Raw genomic sequence first — 14,545 nt, forward strand, 5'->3', positions numbered from 1 at the left:
AAGGAACTAACTGAGTTTAGACATTGCACAGGCAATGTTTCAGTGGGTGTGGCGAAACTAAATAGTCAAGGGCTCTAGGTGATTGGTCAGGGACAGATTAGGTAGGTGCACCCTGACTGCATAAGAACCAGAGAGTTCTGGCGCTGCCCCCCTATACACACAGTCAGGAAACATGGAGAGCAGAAGCAAGGAGCACAGGACTGGCAACAGACTTATTTCACAGCATGGCTTGAAGCAGAAAGTAAGTTGGTGTGCGGGGGATGGGAGGCCATGCAGTGATGCCAGCAGGGTTGTTACAGCAGGCTTCCCCTATATTGCCCTGCAGCTATGATATCATGTGCCAGTTTATCAAGTGGATTTTCATACTTTGTCCTGTGGTGGTCAGTATATCAGAGGTTCCAAGGGTAATCTGAAATCAGCGGTTCCACTGGAGCACAGTCAGACACAGAACTGGTTTTATGTCTGACAGAGTTAAATTCCATTTCCAGATTTCCTGGGTAAGTGAATTATTCTTGGTCTCTTTCTCCTACTCTCTCACCTCCCGTTCTATTAATGTGATCCATGCAAAAAATTTTGGCCAAATCGAATTTTTGGAGTACATTAGGTAAAGCAAGATATTTTGAATTTCAAAACATCCACTTAACTCTATTGGTAAGTATATCATAGACACTTTATATGCCACCTTTAGATGGAAAGAAAGGGCTAGGGTTAGGGCTAGTGTTAGGGCTAGGGTTAGGGCTAGGGATAGGGCTGAGATTAGGGCTAGGGGTGTGTTGGGGTTAGGGTTGGAGTTAGAATTGTTTTCACTGTTTAGGCACATCAGGGCTCTCCAAACGCAGCATGGTGTCTGATCTCAATTCCAGCCAATTCTACCTTGAAAAAGTCAAACGGTGCTCCTTCTCTTCCAAGCTCTGCCATGCGCCCACACAGTGGTTTACCCCCACATATGGGGTATCAGCCTACTCAGAACAAATTGCACAACAACTGTTGGGGCCCAATTTCTCCTGTTACTCTTGGGAAAATAAAAAATTAGGGGCAAAAATATCATTTTTTGTGAAAAAAAATATGATTTTTTTTATTTTTATTGCTCTACATTATAAACTTCTGTGAAGCACTTGGGGGTTCAAAGTGCTCACCACACATCTAGATAAGCTCCTTGGGGGGGTCTAGTTTACAAAATAGGGTCACTTGTGGGGGGTTTTAACAGTTTAGGCACATCAGGGGCTCTCCAAATGCGACATGACACCCGCAGACCATTCCATCAAAGTCTGCATTCCAAAATGTCACTACTTCCCTTCCAAGCCCCAACATGTGCCCAAACAACAGTTTTCTCCCACATATGGGATATCAACATACTCAGGACAAATTGGACAACAACTTTTTGGGTCCAATTTCCCCTCTTACCCTTGGGAAAATAAAAAAATTGGGGACTAAAAGATCATGTTTGTTGAAAAAATATGATTTTTTTATTTTCACACACGGGCATTAGAAACTTCTGTGAAGCACTTGGGGGTTCAAAGTGCTCACTACACATCTAGATAAGTTCCATGGGGGTCTAGTCTCCAAAATGATGTCAATTGTTGGGGGTTTCCACTGTTTAGGCACATCAGGGGCTTTCCAAACGCAACATGGCGTCCGATCTCAATTCCAGCCAAAAAAGTCAAATGGCGCTGCTTCGTTTAGCCCCACATATTGGGTATCAGCGTACTCAGGACAAAATGCACAATAACTTTTGGGGTCCTTTTACCCATGGAAAAATAAAAATTTGGGGTGAAAAGATAATTTTTGTGGAAAAAATATGATTTTTTAATTGTACGGCTGTACGTAATAAACTTCTGTGAAGCCCTTGGGGGCTCAAAGTTCTCACCACATATCTAGATAAGTTCCTTGGGTGGTCTAGTTCCCAAAATGGGGTCACTTGTGGGGGGTTTCCACTGTTTAGGCACATCAGGGGCTCTCCAAACGTGACATAGCGTCCGATCTAAATTCCAGTCAATTTTGCATCGAAAAAGTCAAACGGCGCTCCTTCCCTTCTGAGCTCTGCCATGCACCGAAACAGTAGTTCAAGTATCAGCGTACTCAGGACAAATTGCACAATAACTTTTGGGGTCCAATTTCTCCTGTTACCCTTGGTAAAATAAAAAAAAATTGGACCTGAAGTAATTTTTTTGTGAAAAAAAGTTAAATGTTCCTTTTTTTAAACATTCAAAAAATTCCTGTGAAGCACCTGAAGGGTTAATAAACTTCTTGAATGTGGTTTTGAGCACCTTGATGGGTGCAGTTTTTAGAATGGTGTTACTTTTAGGTATTTTCTATCATATAGACCCCTCAAAGTGACTTCAAATGTGATGTGGTCCCCCCCAAAAATGGTGTAAAAATGAGAAATCTCTGGTCAAATTTTAACCCTTATAGCTTCCTAAAAAAAATTTTGGTTCCAAAATTGTGCTGATGTAAAGTTAACATGTGGGAAATGTTACTTATTAAGTTTTTTGTGCGCCATATCTCTGTGATTTAAGGGCATAAAAATTCAAATTTGGAAAATTGCAAAATTTTCAACATTTTTGCCAAATTTCTGATTTTTTCACAAATAAACGCAAGTTATATGAAATTTTTTTTACCACTAACATGAAGTACAATATGTCACGAGAAAACAATGTCAGAATCACCAGGATCCATGGAAGCGTTCCAGAGTTATTACCTCATAAAGGGACAGTGGTCAGAATTGGAAAAATTGGCCTGGTCATGAATGTGCAAACCAACCTTGCGAGTAAAGGGGTCAAAAAAGGCAAGGTTTTTTTTAACCCCTTAATGACAGCCAATACGTCTTTTAACTGACCTCAGATCTAACAGAATAGCATCCCCATGCAGGTGACAATCCAGCAGCTGTCGGCTGTACACTACAGCTGACAACTTGCTGTATCACAAACGATCAGTTTTGACACCGTCCATATCTGTTTAACCCCTTAGTTGCTGCTGTCAAAAGTGACTACATCAAATAAATGGTTAATAGATTGTGGGGGCTTCCACTTTAATCTAATTGACATGCCTAGATCATGAGTGTGTGGTCCTGATGTTTGCCATAGCATTTCATGGCCAAATAGCGGCCTAAAGCCCCGTTACACATGGCGAGATCGCTAGCGATATTGCTGAAGCGACAACGATTTTGTGATGCAACAGTGACATCGCTAGCGATCTCGCTAAGTGTGACACGTGGAAACGACCGGCTCCCTGCTGCGATGTCGCTGGATCATGACAGATAAAATGCACTAGTAACCTTTTTTTTTCTTGCACGCTGATGGTTTCAGTTCTAGTTTTGCCCCCGGTGGCAGTTAGGGTCATTGCACTTGATGTTTTCTTTGCTTTGCCTTTTGCCCCAGTGGTCACTGGGATTATAGCAGCCTTTAGCCCCTGATCATTTGACCATTCCCTTTTCCTATATAGGGTCACATGGTCTATGAGCAGGTGTTGGTGATAGCGTCTTTTTGGGATTCCAACTACGGTGAAGGGACCAGCTGGCTGAAGTGTGAAGCCACTGCAGAAACCTGGTGAAGTTAGCAGTTGGCTTGAAGGTTGGAGCCACTGCTGAAACTGGTGTTGAACTCTGGCTGCCCGGTGTCCGCAGCAGAGTGAGATGGTGAAGGTGGCAGCTGGCTCTGTGGTGTCGAGCCACTGCGAAAAGTTAATCTGGTGATGCACTCTGCTGCCTGGTGCTGCAGCAGAGCAAGATAAGTGTTTTGTGTTTCCCCTGTTTCTATTTTTCCCTGGTGTGTATTAGTACAGTGGTGGGACGAGTGCCTGCACCACCCAGCTCCCTAGCAAGGGATAGGTGTAGGGTGTGCTAGGGTGACAGGTATCCTGATCGGCGCCCGGTGCGGAACCTGCCTAGGGATCATTAGGAGTGGAGGGACACTGACTCAGGGGAGTGCAGGAGGTCTCCACATCCCCATTCCCTATCGCAGGGCCCACCGTTGTAACTGTTGCCCCTTTCCCCGTGTCTTGCTGTTTCAGTTACACGTGCCGTGTCTTGTCGCTTTAGTTACCGGCCTATGGGTCGTGTCACACAGGACAGGTCCACGTGACAATAGCGCTGTATGTAGGGCTGTCAGCTTCCTTCTCTCCTCTGTGGTGTGTGCCGCTGACCTGCACGCATGCATGCCTGGCTCCGTGAGGCCGGGTGGCTTTCGGCATCCATAGGTTGTGACGGTTACCATGGCACCCTTTGCCTGTACCGCCCAGGCTGACGCCGATGCCGCGCAGTATCTCAGGTTGCCCGGTTACGCCTGCGTCACATCTGGTCCGTGGCTCCCACCACTTCCGGTCCAGGGTGTTCTTAAACTCTCTGCACTTTATGGTACACCTCCCCTGACGAAGGACGTGGTCCGAAACGCGCTTCGGGTGGACATGCTTACCCCTAACCCCTGCACAGGATCATTTACAGGTACTTCGGCCAGTATTATTTGTATGTCATATAGTGCATATACAGTTGTGGCCAAAAGTATTGACACCCCTGCAATTTTGTCAGATAATACTCAGTTTCTTCCTGAAAATGATTGCAAACACAAATTCTTTGGTTTTATTATCTTCATTTAATTTGTCTTAAATGAAAAAACACAAAAGAGAATGAAGCAAAAAGCAAAACATTGATCATTTCACACAAAACTCCAAAAATGGCCCAGACAAAAGTATTGGCACCCTCAGCCTAATACTTGGTTGCACAACCTTTAGCCAAAATAACTGCGACCAACCGCTTCCGGTAACCATCAATGAGTTTCTTACAATGCTCTGCTGGAATTTTAGACCATTCTTCTTTGGCAAACTGCTCCAGGTCCCTGATATTAGAAGGATGCCTTCTCCAAACTGCCATTTTTAGATCTCTCCACAGGTGTTTTTTGGGATTCAGGTCTGGACTCATTGCTGGCCACCTTAGAAGTCTCCAGTGCTTTCTCTCAAGCCATTTTCTAGTGCTTTTTGAAGTGTGTTTTGGGTCATTGTCCTGCTGGAAGACCCATGACCTCTGAGGGAGACCCAGCTTTCTCACACTGGGCCCTACATTATGCTGCAAAATTTGATGGAAGTCTTCAGACTTCATAATGCCATGCACACGGTCAAGCAGTCCAGTGCCAGAGGCAGCAAAGCAACCCCAAAACATCAGGGAACCTCCACCATGTTTGACTGTAGGGACTGTGTTCTTTTCTTTGAATGCCTCTTTTTATCTCCTGTAAACTCTATGTTGATGCCTTTGCCCAAAAAGCTCTACTTTTGTCTCATCTGACCAGAGAACATTCTTCCAAAACGTTATAGGCTTTTTCGGGTAAGTTTTGGCAAACTCCAGCCTGGCTTTTTATGTCTCGGGGTAAGAAGTGGGGTCTTCCTGGGTCTCCTACCATACAGTCCCTTTTCATTCAGACGTCAACGGATAGTACGGGTTCACACTGGTGTACCCTCAGACTGCAGGGCAGCTTGAACTTGTTTGGATATTAGTCGAGGTTCTTTATCCAACATCCGCACAATCTTGCGTTGAAATCTCTTGTCAATTTTTCTTTTCCGTCCACATCTAGGGAGGTTAGCCACAGTGCCATGGGCTTTAAACTTCTTGATGACACTGCGCACGGTAGACACAGAAACATTCAGGTCTTTGGAGATGAACTTGTAGCCTTGAGATTGCTCATGCTTCCTCACAATTTGGATTCTCAAGTCCTCAGACAGTTCTTTGGTCTTCTTTCTTTTCTCCATGCTCAATGTGGTACACACAAGGACACAGGACAGTCAACTTTAATCCATGTCAACTGGCTGCAAGTGTGATTTAGTTATTGCCAATACCTGTTAGGTGCCACAGGTAAGTTACAGGTGCTGTTAATTACACAAATTAAAGAAGCATCACATGATTTTTCGAACAGTGCCAATACTTTTGTCCACCCTCTTTTTTATGTTTGGTGTGGAATTATATCCAATTTGGCTTTAGGACAATTCTTTTTGTGTTTTTTCATTTAAGACAAATTAAATGAAGATAATAATAACAAAGAATTTGTGTTTGCAATCATTTTCAGGAAGAAACTGAGTATTATCTGACAAAATTGCAGGGGTGTCAATACTTTTGGCCACAACTGCATTTTCTTTACCAGGTGGTTTACTGATGATACCTGTTGATGAAATACGGCCATTGGCCACGGGTAGTTTACCCATTGGTATTTATATATATATTTATACATACCATTATGGTCATATTCTTGGATAATTACCATTTTCTTGGGGTTATATTACCATCTTAGGGGTCTGGGCGTCCTCTTGTGTTTTTATGGCACTGTTGTGCCTAATGGTTGTACTCACTGACACTGTCTGTCTCTGCATACCTGTTCAATAAAGAATTATGTATTTTTTTACACTAATGGACTGTTTGGTTGTATTTGTGGTCCTTAGAGACTACCCCTTGTTCTGCTTATGTAATTTTTGCGGCTAGTCCATATTGAGTCCGCTTATTGCAGCAAGTATTAATTCACTATGATCTCTTCAACCAGTATTTTGACTACATTGCAGATTTTTTGCATTGGCTTTTGTTCCCATTGTATTCTTGGTAGAGGAAATTCAACTCCTGTGATGGACGGATTCTTACTAATAAATTGTATACAACTGAGAAATGCTTTTATTAACCCGTTAAAGATCTGATCAAAAAGCAAAACTGTGTATTGATGTTATCTACATTGGAGGATTCAATTGAGAACATTTGCAAAACTTCTGTTGCCCAGAATGAACACGAATACTTTGGTCAATGATGCTGTTCTCCTGAATCAAGCATTTATTTATTTACTTTTTACTGAAGGATGATTCCTGAAACAGAAACAGAAAATATACTGTATAGTGAAGTAAAAATGAACTTTTAACCCCTTCACCCCGAAGCCTATTTTCACCTTCCTGACCAGGCCAATTTTTTTCAATTCTGACCAATGTCAATTTATGAGTTAATAATTCTGGAATGTTTTCATGGATCCTGGTGATTCTGTTTTCTTGTGACATATTGTACTTAATGATAGTGGTAAAATTTATTTGATATGACATGTTTATTTGTGAAAAAATTGAAAATTTGACAAAAGTTTTGAAAATTTAGCAATTTTTGAACTTTGAATTCTTATGCACTTAAGTCAAGCAGTTATATCACAAAAAATAGTTAAAAATGACATTTCCCACATGTCTACATTACATCAGAACAATTTTGGAACCAAAAATTCTTTTGTTAGGAAGCTATAAAGGTTAAAAGTTGACCAGCGATTTTTCATTTTTCCAACAAAATTTACAAAACCATTTTTTTAGGCACCACCTCACATTTGAAGTCACTTTTAGGGGCTTATATGACAGAAAATACCCAAAAGTGGCACCAATCTATAAACTGCACCCCTCAAGGTGCTCAAAACCACATTCAAGACATTTATTAACCCTTCAGGTGCTTCGGGAGCTGAAGTAACGTGTAAAAAGTGAGCATTTAACTTTTTAGTCACAAAAATGATCTTATAGTCCTGATGTTTTATTTTCACAAGGGTAACAGGAGAAAATTGACCACTATAGTTGTGCAATTTCTCCTGAGTATGCCGATACCCAATATGTGGGGGAAAACCACTGTTTGGGCACATGGCAAGACTTGGAAGGGAAGGCTCACCTTTTGACTTTTTGAATGTAAAATTGGCAGGAATTGAGAGCAGACACCATTTTGAGTTTGAAGAGCCCCTGATTAGCCTAAACAATGGAAACTCCATACAAGTGACCCTGGTTTGGAAACTGTACACTTCAAGGAACTTATCTAGCTGTGTTATGAGCACTTTGAACCCCCAAGTGCTTCACAGAAGTTTATAACGAAGAGTCGTGAAAATAAAAAAAAAACACATTTTATCCACAAAAATGATCTTTTAGCCCCAATTGTTTTATTTTCACAAGGATAACAGTAGAAAATGGACTGCTATAGTTGTTGTGCAATTTCTCCCGAGTACAGATACCACATATGTGGAGGAAAACCAGTGTTTGGGTGCATGGCAGGGCTTAGAAGGGAAGGAGTGAAGTTTTGAATACAGACTTTGATGTAATGGTCTGCGGGCGTCATGTCGTGTTTACAAAACCCCTAATGTGCCTAAACAGTGGAAATCCCCCATAAGTGACCCCATTTTGGAAACTACACCCCTGAAGGAATTTATCTAAATGCATAGTTTTATAGTAGTGATTATAATGCTTTTTGCTTTACTCGTGTGTGAATTTATAATGTGGTGTTATGTGTAAGTTGTGCGGAGTAAATCAGATTATAAAAGTGTGTTGTTTCACCAGGGTAAAAACAAATTTTATTCATTTGTGGATGAGTGGTATGCTTTGAAGCAGTCCTTAATGCAAAGGCCATTTTTCTCAGGGCAGGTTTCACAATGGTAAATTGTGCCTTTTTGGCTACCCCTCTTGGAGCATACTCTGCACTGTTTTTGTGATTGTCCTTTCTTCGCTGTTTGGGGAAACTCTCTTCGGAAATGTTGACCTGGAAAATGTTGACTGGGATCCTTAACTTCCTGAATGCCAAACATTAGGGCCTTGATGATTACCTCCTGAAACTGAAGGAAGGTCCCCGTATTGCCTGCAGATCGGAATAGCACAAAAGCATTGTGCAGTGCCATCTGTACAATGTGCACGGCCAATTTAAAGCTGTGGGTGTACCCTGAGGTACTTCATCTATAGCAATGTCCCTCTGGGGTGTGTACGCCTCAACACATTTTCTGCTGAAGTGTTCAACCACTGGCTGAATTTTATATAGACGATCAAAGTTTGGATAGTCTTGAGGAGGACACTGTGCATTATCATTATAATGTGCACTCAGCTATAGTGTGTGCTTTTTGACACTATTCCAAAAAACCCTCAGGGGTCAAATGTTGCACACAGCCTAGAGAGTATCCCACATAAAGTCAATTAAAACATAACCTTGAATGAACCATTAAAAGGACAGAACACACAAAAACATTACAAAAAAGTGCTCATGTGAACCAGTGCTCAATAAAAAATGGTTTGGTCTCACCATTGGTATAAGATATAGCATTCCAGCATTAGGGCGTATCCTGCTGGAGAGACGATCCACTCAATGGGGAGCTGGGAGTTGAGACATGGGAAAATCAGTGTTAGTGTATACTATTCTCCTACACTCCCTGTCGTGCCCCAGCGTTACTCCTGTCCTAACAAGGACAGGCCCCAAGTGGATCCTGTAGTGGACACCCCCACTGATAAGGGGAAAAATAGACAGTAGCTCCCTACGCGTTTCTTCCCCAATGGTGGGGATTCATCAGGGGAGTCAAATAGATATAAAGCAGTAGAAAAGGATATATAGAATAAGTGTTGTCCATTAAGTCCACAGGCCCTGCGGTGGCGAGGTGCCTAACAAACTAGTGTGACTGTCCCTGTGGACTCCACTTGGTAGTGACAGGGACAGTCACACTAGTTTGTTAGGCACCTCGCCACTGCAGGGCCTGTGGACTTAACGGACAACACTAAACTGTGTTCCAAATTATTATGCAAAAAGAGTTTAGGAGTGATAAGGTTAGAATTTTTTTGTTTGTCATTTAAACTCATTGATGGTGATGTGTGTCAGGGCTCTTTATATCACTGAAAGCAATTGCAGATACCTGTGCAAATTAGTTTGGCAGGTGTGTCCAAATAAAGGCAAGACTACTTAAGAAGGCTGTTCCACATTATTAAGCAACCTACATTTTTTGCCAAAATGGGAAAGAAAAAGGATGTGTCGGCTGCTGAGAAGCAACAAATTGTGGAGTATTTAGGTCAAGGCATGACTACAATCAACATTGCCAAGACACTTCATCGTGATCATCGCACAATCAAGAAGTGTGTAGCTGATTCCCAGCACACACGTGTGCGTGCTGATAAGGAAAAATTGAGGACTCTTTCCAACAGGCAATTGCGTCAGGTTAAAAGAGCAGCTGCAAAAATGCCTGGTCATAGCAGCAGACAAGTTTTTGAAGCTGCTGGTGCCTCCAACGTCCCCCGAACAACAAGATGCAGGGTCCTTCAGAGGTTTGCAGCTGTGCCTAAGCCATCCTGTCGACCACCTCTATCCACTGCACACAAGCAGAAACGGCTCCAGTGGGCCAAACGATACATGAAGACTGACTTCCAAACTGTTTTGTTCACCGATGAGTGCCGTGCAACGCTCGATGGTCCAGATGGATGGAGTGGAGGATGGCTGGTTGATGGACACCGCATGAAAACACGGCTAAGGCGCCAACAAGGAGGAGATGGCGTAATGTTTTGGGCTGGAATCATGGGGAGAGAGATTGTCGGCCCCTTTAGGATCCCTGAAGGGGTAAAGATGAACTCCATAATCTATGTGGAGTTTCTAAAACAGCACTTCCTGCCATGGTTCAAGAGGAAGAACCGTGCTTTCCGCAGCAAGATCATTTTCATGCCTGATAATGCACCGTTTCATGCTGCAAAAAACACATCTGCATCTCTGGCTGCTATGGGCATAAAAGAGGACAAACTTATGGTGTGGCCACCATCTTCCCCTGACCTCAACCCAATTGAGAACCTCTGGAGCATCATCAAAAGGAGTGTCTATGATGACGGGAGGCAGTTCACATCTAAGCAACAGCTCTGGGAAGGTATTCTGTCCACATGCAAAACAATTGAAGCACAAACCATCCAAAAACTGACAAATTCAATGGATGAGAGAGTTCAGAAGCTTCTTTCGAACAAGGGGTCCTATGTGCAAATGTAACATCACCTAGAATAAAGTTTTGACTTGAAAACTGATTGATTTCATTTTGTAATAAGCTGATAATGCTTATAATTTCACAATTGACCATTTTTTTGTTCAAAATAAAAATAAAAAGGTTGAAAACTGCTGTGCATAATAATTTGGAACATGCATTTTGAGTGTTTCTTATTTTTAAAAATATACTGTTTTCATAGGCAGTTTGTTCAAAACATTGCAATTATACTAGAATATTAGATGTCTGGAAAATAACAATGACTGCAATTCATATAGGTAATTTAGAGAAAATATGAGGAAATATTTTTTGCATAATAATTTGGAACACAGTGTATCCTTTTCTACTGCTTTATATCTATTTGACTCCCCTGATGAATCCCCACCATTGGGGAAGAAACGCGTAGGGAGCTACTGTCCGTTTTTCCCCTTACCAGTGGGGGTGTCCACTACAGGATCCACTTGGGGCCTGTCCTTGTTAGGACAGGAGTAACGCTGGGGCACGACAGGGAGTGTAGGGGAATACTTTACATTAACACTGATTTTCCCATGTCTCAGCTCCCCATGAGTGGATCGTCTCTCCAGCAGGAGCTAGATCTTATACTAATGGTGAGACCAAACCATTTTTTATTGAGCACTGGTTCACAAGAGCACTTTTTTGTAATGTTTTTGTGTGTTATGTCCTTTTAATGGTTCATTCAAGGTTATGTTTTAATTGGCTTTATGTGGGATACTCTCTAGGCTGTGTGCATTATCATTATAATGCAAACATTTTTGGATTGCTTCAAATCTTGTCCTTGTCATGGCCATGCGGAATACCGGCGTACTGTAGAGTATACCAGTACTCCAGTATTGCTGAAGCTTTGGTTTTCTGATTATGCCCATATGCAGCACAATGCCCCAAAATGTCATTATCTCTGCTGCATTTACAGGGATCCATGTGGCGTATGACGTCTTGGGATTTTGGGTGCAAAATTGATGGGCATACAAGTTTGTCTGGGCCACCATAACATTCATTATTTTCTCACTGAAAACATTTTTGAAAAATTCAATTTCAGTGAAGCCAGTGGTGACAAACTGGATTCCTGAGTTGCCGATGAAACCCGGAATGACGGGCTGATAATTTTAGGAGGGTGAAATCCATATGCGATCGATTGCTGCAGGAGTTGCCTGGGTCCTAGGTCACCTTGCTGGGGGTCCTTCCTCACAAGATGAGAAGGAGGAGGAATAAACGAATGTGAGATCTTCCTCACTGGATGAATCCATGTCGGAGGCAAGGAAGGCATAAGCCTCCTCTGGTGAATAGTGCCTTCTTGACAAATGGGCCATTTTTATTTTATTTTTCAAAACCCTGGGGATGTGTGTGTAAGTGGTGCTTTTACATGTGTAATGTGCGGGGCTTGTGTATAGGGTACTATTTATAATAAAAAAGACAGAAAGAAAAAAAGTAAAGCAAAAAAATGAAGAAGAAACACTTACAGTAGAAGAAAAAAATGAAAATAAAAATCAGATGTAAAAAAAAAGTTTGTATAAAAAAAAAATTACAGACGTTCACTACACTAATGCCCTCCCTATAAATTTACCTAATGAAAATAATTCTTCTTTTACAAAAGAAAAATGAATGTCACCAGCAATATGCCGCACGTGATATGTGAACAGCGTCCAGAGGAGAGGAGGCAAGTGAGGGTCCCCTGCCACCTCCTTACACACTAATCAATCTTTCCTGAGAAGAGTAGATTGGTCAGCAACCAGGCTTTGTGTACCTACGTATATTGATTTGACAAAGTCTATGTGAAACCCACTCTTCAATTTAATTTCCTTAATTAAAACCCTTTTAATCAATTCGCTATTGGAGAAGTAATGAGCACAGAGGTTTACTTTCTTTTCTCTCTGCACTCAGTATGTTTATTCAGTGTGCTCAATAAAATGTATGAATGATACCATTCTATGACTGTTATTTATTCTCTTAGATTGTGTGTGTCTATAATTTTGACTTAGATAACAATCTGCCCTCATTTTTATTAGTACTCGTATTCAATGAATAATTGTAGGTAATTCCATGTGGTTCAAAGACTTTTCTCGTTACTCTATATTGCTTTATATTGCTTTTTATTTTCAGCATTTCGGTAAATAAATTAGAAAATCTATATTTTTTGCAGAAAATAAAGTCATCATGTAAAACGTTCTTTTTTTTCAATTTTTAATAAAAAAGATTACATAGTTACTAATTAAAATTCTGCCATTTTGTGCTATTTGATGTTTAATATAATAATTCTAATTCATTTTTCTGTAATCTTTTTACTACAATTTTTGTTTCACCAGATTGCATGCTTTCAACTGTGTCCAAACCCCATGGACAGTTTTGGTAGGTTCTACTAAATTTGATGGATCTTCTAGGAAAATCTTTGGATGGAACCTGTTTTCAGGTTTTTCAACCCTAAACTTATCGCTTCTAAATTCTATGTAAAGCATGTGAAATGTTGATCTTTGTGCTATAAGTGTTTTTCTCCATTTTCTAGAAATACATGTGCAAATGTTTATGCAAATGAGCTCGCAAGTGCAAGGGTTTGTCAAGCACTTACAGTTCTCCAACCTCACTCCCTTTTTCTGCTCTCGCCGCCAGCCTCCTGTCAGTGACTATCAGGTCACTTTGCTCTTTGACCTGCTGATTGTCCAAGATGTTGAGCTAGCGCCATCACTCCCGGGTGCTGCGTATACGCAGCTAAATTGTCCAGCTCTCACAATGTCATCAGGTCATAAGCAAGCGCCGTTCCTGGAAAAGATGGCGCTTGAGTGAGGTCTCAGGTGGAGAAGCAGGTCACAGAGAAGAGTGACCTGACAGTCCTGGTCAGGAGGTTGGCAACAGGAGGAGAAGGAGTGAGAGTCCAGAGAACTGTAAGTACAGGCAAAGCTCCTAGGAATTGCAAGCTTAATTGCCTACACTTTCATCAGTGGCTTTCTAGAAAAAGGACAAATGGACTTGCACACAAAGATATCAACATAATCAACATTTCAAACTCTTTTCGTTGATTTTATGTCTATAAACCTGCTGACAGGTTCCCTGTGTGCCGATCATAATATTTTAAATATTTTTTTCTGCTATAAACTTTACAGATATTTTATATTGAATGGCTTTTGGTGACTAAAGAAAAATATAATTAATCCATGAACTTATCCTGACAAACCATGTTTCTGGTGTCTTCTTTCATGTAAAAACTTTTGTCGGCATAAATTTTAGCTATGTATTCTGACATATGATGTAGGGGAAGAGACCCTGATTCCAGTGATGTGTCACTAGGTTATGTTTTGCCATTTCACTAAAATCATTGTTTTATCAGCAGGAGACTAGAGGACTAGGTGTCTCGTGGCTCATTGTCTAACCCCATTGATTAGCAGTTTTATGTCAATATACAGTGTACACAGAAAGCTGCCAATCAGTGGTGTGGACAGGGTTATACAGGTCTCAGCTTTCCGACCTCTGCTAGATCTGCAGCACATATACTAAAATTGCAACGATACAGAGAAGATTAGAATGGCCGCTGCGCTAGGATGACATGCAAATCCGTAGATCTGCAGTAGAGAAAACTGCAATTCTATCACGTCTGTACCCAGTAAGCTAAATGACACATTGCTGTAATCAGGTTCTCAGCTCCAACATCATGCTGCTGTCAGATTACATAGTAATAACATGCTGACAGATTTTGTTATCCCGTTACTAGAAGGTTTAATTGTCTTACTTTCCTCGGTTTATTATTTTTGGAATGCTCATCTTTTTTTTCACATTCACATAGTATCTAAGAATCTATCATG

General features: G+C 41.3%; 1 non-coding gene across 1 annotated transcript; it reads left to right on the forward strand.

The window, feature by feature from the left end:
- Positions 1–14,213: 14,213 nt before the first annotated feature.
- Positions 14,214–14,320, forward strand: LOC141048234 (U6 spliceosomal RNA). Its single transcript, XR_012220005.1, has one exon. It is a non-coding gene; the product is annotated as a U6 spliceosomal RNA (small nuclear RNA).
- The last annotated feature ends 225 nt before the right edge of the window (positions 14,321–14,545 follow it).

The sequence above is a fragment of the Dendrobates tinctorius genome, unplaced genomic scaffold (assembly GCF_039654945.1).
Source record: "Dendrobates tinctorius isolate UK_male_01 unplaced genomic scaffold, ASM3965494v1 ptg000133l, whole genome shotgun sequence".
Taxonomy (NCBI): domain Eukaryota; kingdom Metazoa; phylum Chordata; class Amphibia; order Anura; family Dendrobatidae; genus Dendrobates; species Dendrobates tinctorius.